This window comes from Colobus angolensis, unplaced genomic scaffold (genome assembly GCF_000951035.1).
Source record: "Colobus angolensis palliatus isolate OR3802 unplaced genomic scaffold, Cang.pa_1.0 Scaffold5, whole genome shotgun sequence".
Lineage (NCBI taxonomy): Eukaryota > Metazoa > Chordata > Mammalia > Primates > Cercopithecidae > Colobus > Colobus angolensis.
Window position 1 is genome coordinate 34,951,004 of NW_012118487.1, and position 7,176 is coordinate 34,958,179.

The window sequence follows — 7,176 nt, forward strand, 5'->3', positions numbered from 1 at the left end:
AGGCTCTCTCCCAGCAACAGGCACGGTGCAAGGCAGGCAGGATCTCTGCCTTCGTAGAACTTACCGTCTCCAGCAAGGAACACAGAGAAACAAGGAGGGGGAAGGAAAGAAAGAAGGAGAGAAGGAAGGAAGGAGGGAAGGTAGGAAGGAAGGAAGGAAGGAAGGAGGGAAGGAAGGAAGGAAGGAAGGAATTGCTGGTGTTTGCTGGTATGAAAGGCACAATAAGGAACATCAGCCAGGACAGCGTGACAGAGCATATAATAACGTGTGTGGCAACTTTAGATATGGTGGTTGGTAAAAGAAGGTAGCCCTAAAGAAGTGACATTTGAGCTGAAAGCCATAGGTAAAGAAAGTTTGTGACAAACATCAATAAAGAAAGATAGGGAATAAAGTTTTGAAATTATCCCAGTTAGTCACTGAGATGAATTGTTATTAACAAGAACTAACCAAAGAGGCTTAACTAAGTTAGAGATTTATTTCTCTCACATAAAATAAATACAGAAGTAAGCAGCCCTGAGCTAATACAGAGGCTCTTCAGGGTCTTAGCTCTGTCTAGCCTTCTGTTTCACTCTTTCTAGTACCTGGCTGCAAGCTTTACATTCACATCACGGCTCAGTATAACTGCTGGAGCTCCAGCCGTCAGATCTGTATTTTGGGCAGAAAGAAGACAAAGGGTAAGAAGAAATGAGTGTACTGCCCAGTTATGTGTCTTCCTTTGAGGAAATTTCCCTGAAAATTCCATCCAATGAATTCTCATTTACATATCTTTAACCAGAACTCAGTCTCACGGCCACAACAAGAGGCAAGGAAGGCAGAGAGATATAATCTTCTAGCGGTGGACTCTGTCACTAAGATATTGGTGGCTAACTAGTCATCTATGCCACCAGAGTCCAAAAGATTTCTCCATACCAGACCCCAAGAGCATGAGCTTCCGTTGACAACACTCATGGGATAGAATTTAAAATAGGCTACTTCCCCACAGGTGGGACTGAGGATCTAAATCAGAACTCAGAGGCGGGCTGCTCCCCCACCCTACAGAGCCCACCCTCAATCTTCTCAAGTTCATCTCCCTGTATTAACCTCGTTTGGACACATGCTGTTCTTTTCCATGAAGAACAGAGAATGAGTTGGGGTTTTTTTTAAGTGCTCGTAGTAGATTTAAAAATGACCATTCAAAGATGTCAAGTCCTTATCCCTAGAACTTGTCAATGTTATCTTATTTGAAAAAGGGGTCTGTGCAGATATGGCTAAATTAGGGATTTTGAGATGAGATTGCCCTGGATTATGCAACTAGGTCCTAAATGCCCTCACAAGTATCCCAGTAAGAGAGAAACAAAGAGAACTTTGAGAAAGATACAGAAAAGAAAAGGAGGTAATGTGGCATGGAGGTAGAGATTGGAGTGATACAGCCATAAGCCAGGGAACACCTGGGGCCACCAGAAGCTGGAAGAAATAGGAAACTTCTTCCCCAGAGCCTTCAGTGGGAGCTGGCCCTGCCAGCATCTGGATTTCAGACTTCTAACTTCCAGAATTGTGAGAGAACACATTTCCGTTGTTTTAAGCCACCCAGCTTTTGGTACTGTGCTTCGACAGCTCGAGTAAACTAATCTTGTAGTATGCCAGCCTGGGGAAATACACCAGCCTGGGGAAATCCTGAGTTAGAGGCCCATCTTCTACTATAGACTGGTGTGTTAAATTTTTCAATTAAAAACAGAATTAAATCACAGAAAAAAGGTAGACAATGGAATATATATCAGATTTGTGAGACTATAATGAAAAAATAAAAGAAACCTCAAAGAAAAAATGTACAAATGTAGACATAAAATTATCAACTTCTATAAGAAAAACGATGAAATGAAAATATTTAAAGCATATGTGACAAGACTATAAAACTAGAGTATATGAAGAATGCATTCAAGTTTGTGAGCAAAACAGCTAAATCCTAACATAAAGACAGAAGTATATGGCAGTTATCACAATGGGAAATTCAGTGAATGAGCACATGACATCATAATAAAAATAGTTGCTTTGCATTGTGTCAGACACCATGGCAGACTCTTCAAAAACACCATCTCAAATCCCTACACAAATCCTGCAAGGCAGATGTTCTCCCCATTTTATAGTTGAGTAAAGTGTAAACAAGGCCCAGGGAGACGGAATTTGAATCTAAGTCTGAGAAAATAATTATCCTTGCAGATAGTCATTCATTGATTTATTAAATATTTCCATTCTACCCTGTAGAAATGGGCACTGTGCTAGAACTGAGGATGTTAAGAGTGATAAGATGCCTCTCTTTTCCTTGGAGACCTGAATGTAAGGGAGCAGGCAGAAAAGTGAGCTCTCAAAGATAACAGCGATGAGTGCTGTGATCAGAACATGAGAGAACCAAAGCCGCACACTTGGAGATGCCCATTCGCATCCAGACTGATTTTCAACAGTAACATCCAACAACAACCCTGGCTTTGGAGAGCAATTCTACAATTCATAGCGGGAGCCACAAAGATACGTATGTCCTTTGACCTCGTCATTCACTCCTGGAATTTTATCTTAATAAATAATTTAAAAGAAATAAAAAAATCCTATGACACCACATGTTTATTATAACATTGAAAAAAAATCACAATAAGAAGCTAAGAAGAGGCAAGAGGCATTTTGAGACATCCTAGGACAGAAGCTTGGGCATGTGTGACTGATTGATAAACAGGAGGAAAGGTGGTTCAGCAGGGCTGGTCAAGCTATTCTGTGACCCAATGTCTTGGGGCCCTGATTCCCCTGGACTTGTCCATTGCTTCTGCCTGAGTCACAAATTTAGCCTGTCCTGATCCCAGCACGTGTCTCTGTGAACAGCCTCAATTCTGGCCTAGTCTGTGCACACAGCCAAGACGGCCAACATGAGGGACATATGTTTTAACAGATTAGGGAAGATAAACATGATGAACTATCATTCAGCCATTTCAAAAGACATAATCAGGAAGGCTCTCTCGAAACATGGAAAAATGTTTCACAGCAGAGACAGCCTAGATGACCATAAGGGGAAGGACTTAATGGATTGCAGTGAATCAACACAATGGAACATTATAGCAGCTATTTTTAAAAAGGTAATTATGAAGACCATGTAGGGAGGTGGGAAAAATGCTTGCTATTGTAATAAGTAAAAATTGCTGAATACAGAATTATATAGGAACAGGCTGTAAAAGGCTTCTCTACTTCTCAGATCTTCCATCATGTTATATAACTTTTATCATCATAAAAATGGAATGTATACAAATAGAAAGTGATATGCCAAGGTTTCTGAGTTAGGGTGGGGTAAGAGAATGGAAACTGTAACTTTTCCTTAGCATTATCTCAGTATTTTTTCAGTAAAATGAACACAGCATTGAAAAGACAATTTATTTCAAAATTAAGAGAACTCTTCAAAACTAGCAGAGAAGTAAATATTTTTTGAGTGACTTCAAAAATATTGTTGTAGACTCTGGTGGTAAAGGGTTAAGCAGCCAGATATGGTGCGGAGCTCCTTGCTTTTCTGTCCCCAGCTTCGTGGCTGAAGAGCTGCAAAGACGCACTCACAGTTCCTCCTGCTCTCCTGCATGCTCTTCCCACCAAGATGTGGAGATGACTTGGCCTCCTCTTACATCTGGGCTGGCTTATAACCTGCCTGGGCCATATCACCTGGTGCAGGTGACACTGTTTGACTCTGGGCCTCGGCGTGTGTTTCCTAGAAACACATGCTTCTGTTTTCACCCTCGTGGAAGCCAACTGCCATGTACACAAATCCAGCTGTCCTGCTAGAGAGAGAAACCACATGGAGAGAGAGACTCTGAGGGGAGAGAATTTCACTCGGCCAGCTCCTGGGTGCTCCAGACACCCTGCAGAGGTACCAGACTTGTGAACAAGGCTATCTTGGATCCTCTAGCTCTGGTAGAACCACCCTCACCAACACTATGTGGAGCAGAGACGAGCCATCTGCATTGAACTCTGTTCTCATTGCTGAACTGTAGGCAAATAAATGCTTGCTGCTATTTGCAGTCACTAACTTTTGAGATGGTAGCAATAGCTAACTGAAACAGCTCTAATCTGAATAGACTGAAGGACTGAAGGACTCTAGGACCAGCGTTAAGTCTCCCCTGGTTTTACATTTCCTTTCCCACACAGAGCCTGACACTTTATAAATGTTGGGCAGATGGATTCAGGTGAGAAAAAGGAGGGAAACAGAACAGGCATAACAATGCCTAACTTTTATTAGGCACATTAAAGCTCCTTTCTATGTATTGACTCAACTAATTCTCACCACGGCATGGTTGAAGAAATATAGTACAGAGAAGATAATCAGCTTATTCAAGGAAAGCACAGTGATATCTGGGATTCCAACTCTGGCAGTCTGGGCCGCATGCATACAACTCTTTTGTTATGTTAAATAACATGATGAAGATTAAGTAGTCTAAATACTGGCTCCTAACAGGCGTCTTCTCAAGTAAGTATAGAGAGAACCAGGACAGGATAATTATCAGGCGAGGGCCTGTGGCTGGGCTTTGGGAGGGATGTTCTTGGCATGGGGAGCCTGTGCCTGGTTCCACAGGGTAATTCTGCACACACACAAACCCCTGGGCAGGCTGGGCCCCACCATGTACCTGCAGCCTCCAGATTTCTGGAATTCAGTGATTCCCACAGGCCTACCCATGCAGGTGGGTAAGTTAAATAATCCACACTGCCCATTAGTTTCCATTTTATATAAATACTATGCTGGAGAAATGGTGAATCTTGATAGGCCTGAACCACCCAGACCAGGGATTGGAAAAGTATAGCCCAGGACCCAAGTCCTGTCCACCACCTGTTTTTATATGACCTACAGCTAATAATGTTTTTCACATTTATTAATGGTAAAAATGGAGGGAAAAAATCAAACAATAATACTATTTTTTGACATGTGAATATATTATATGAAATTCAAATTTTAGTGCCTGATATAGTTTGGATGTTTGTCCCCACCCAAATCTCATGTTGAACTGTAGTCCCCAGTGTAAAAGGCAGAGCCCAGTGGGAGGTAATAAGGTGTCATGGGAGTGGATCCCTCATGGCTTGGTGCTGTCCTTGCAATAGTGAGTGAGTTCTTGTAAGATCTAGCTGTGTGCATGTATGGCACATCCCCCATCCCAACTCTCTAGCTCCTGCCACGTGATGTGCCTGTTTCCCCTTTGCTTTCCACCATTTTCAGTTTCCTGAGGCTTCCGCTACGCTTCCTTTACAGCTAACAGAACCATGAGCCAATTAAACCTCTTTAAAAAAAACAAAAAATTATCCAGTCTCAGGTGTTTCTTACATCAATGCAAGAACAGCTGAATACAGAAAATTAGTGCCAGGAGTGGAGCATTTCCAAAATGTGGAAATGACTTTGAAACTGGGTGACAGGCAGAGGCTAGAAGAGCTTGGAGGACTCAGAAGAAGACAGGAAGATGAGGGAAAGTTTGCAACTTTTTAGAGATCAGTTAAATGGTTCTAACCAAAATGCTGATAGTGATATGGACAATGAAGTCTAGGCTGATGAGATCTCAGATGGAAATGAGGCAGTTATTGGGAATTGCAGCAAAGGTCACATGTGTTATGCCTTAGCAAAGAACCCGGTTGCATTGTGCCTCTGCCCTGGGGATCTGTGGAAGTTTGAACTTCAGAATGACGATTCAGGGTATATGGTGGGAGGATTTTCTATGCAGAAAGCATTCAATATGTGACCTGGATGCTTCTAACACCTATGCTAAGCTGCAGGAACAAAGAAATGACTTGAAGTTGGAATTCACATTTAAAAAGGAAGCAGAGAGTAGAAACTTGGAAAATTTGCAGCCTGACCATATAGCAGAGAAAGAAAAAGATTTTCAGGGGAGGAATTCAAGCAAGTTGTATAGCAACCACTTGCTAGAGAAATTTGTGTGACTAAAAGGGAGTCAAGTGCTAATAACCAAGACCTTGAAGGTCTTTAAGGCATTTCAGGGATCTTTGTGGCAGCCCATCCCTTCATAGGCCCAGAGTCTGAGGGGGAAAGAATGTTTTTGTGGGCCTGGCCCAGGGCCCTGTTGCCTTGTACTGCCTCGGGACCCTGCTTCCCACATCCTAGCCACTCCAGCTCCAGCAATGGCTCAAAGGGGCCCACATACAGCTCAGGTTGCCACTTTGGAGAATGCAAGCCATAAACCTTGGTGGTTTCCATATGATGTTAAGCCTGCAGGCACGTAGACTGTAAGAGTGAAGAATGTTTGGCAGCCTCCACCTAGATTTTAGAGGATGTATAGAAAAGCTTGGGTGCCCAGGCAGAAGCCTGCTGAAGGGGTGGAGCCCCCACAGATGCCCTCTACAAGGGCAACATGGAGGAGAAATGTGGGTTTGGAGCTCCCACACAGAGTTCCCACTGAAGCACTGCCTTGTGGACCTGTGGGAAGGGAGCTGCTGCTATCCAGACCACAGAATGGTGGAGTCATCAGCAGCTTGCAATATCAGCATTGAAAAGCCACAGGGGTGGAGCTTCCCAAGGCCTTGGGTGTCCCATTGCACTAGCGTGCCCTGGATGCAGGAAATGAAATTAAATGACTGTTTTGGAGTTTTGAGATTTAATGACTCTCCTGCTGGGTTCTAGACTTGTGTGGGGCCTGTATCCCCTTTCTTTTGTCCAATTTCTCCCTTTGTTTATCCCAGTGTAAATATTTAGGTAAAGAACTACTTACTCTCTTTGTTTCTCCCAATGTTTACCCAATGCTTATACCCCCACTGTATCTTGGAAGTAAATAACTTGTTTTCATTTTATAGGCTCATAGGTGGAAGGAGATTAGTTTCAGATGAGACTTTGGACTTTTGAGTTAATGCTGGAATAAGTTGAGATTTGGGAGGACTATTAGGAAGGTATGATTGTATTTTGCAATGTGAGAAGAACATGAGATTTGGTGAGGTCCCGGGGCTGAATGATATAGTTATATAGTTTGAATATTTGTTAATGCCCAGATCTCACGTTGAATTGTAACCCCCGGATGTTGGAGGTGGGACCTGTTGGGAGGTGTTTGATCATGGGGGCAACATAGCTTGGTGCTGACCTCGTGATAGTGAGTTCTTGTAAGATTTGGTCATTTAAGTGTGTGGCCCCTCTCTCTCCTCTCTCTTTCTTGCTCCTGCTCCCACCATGTGACATGCCTGTCC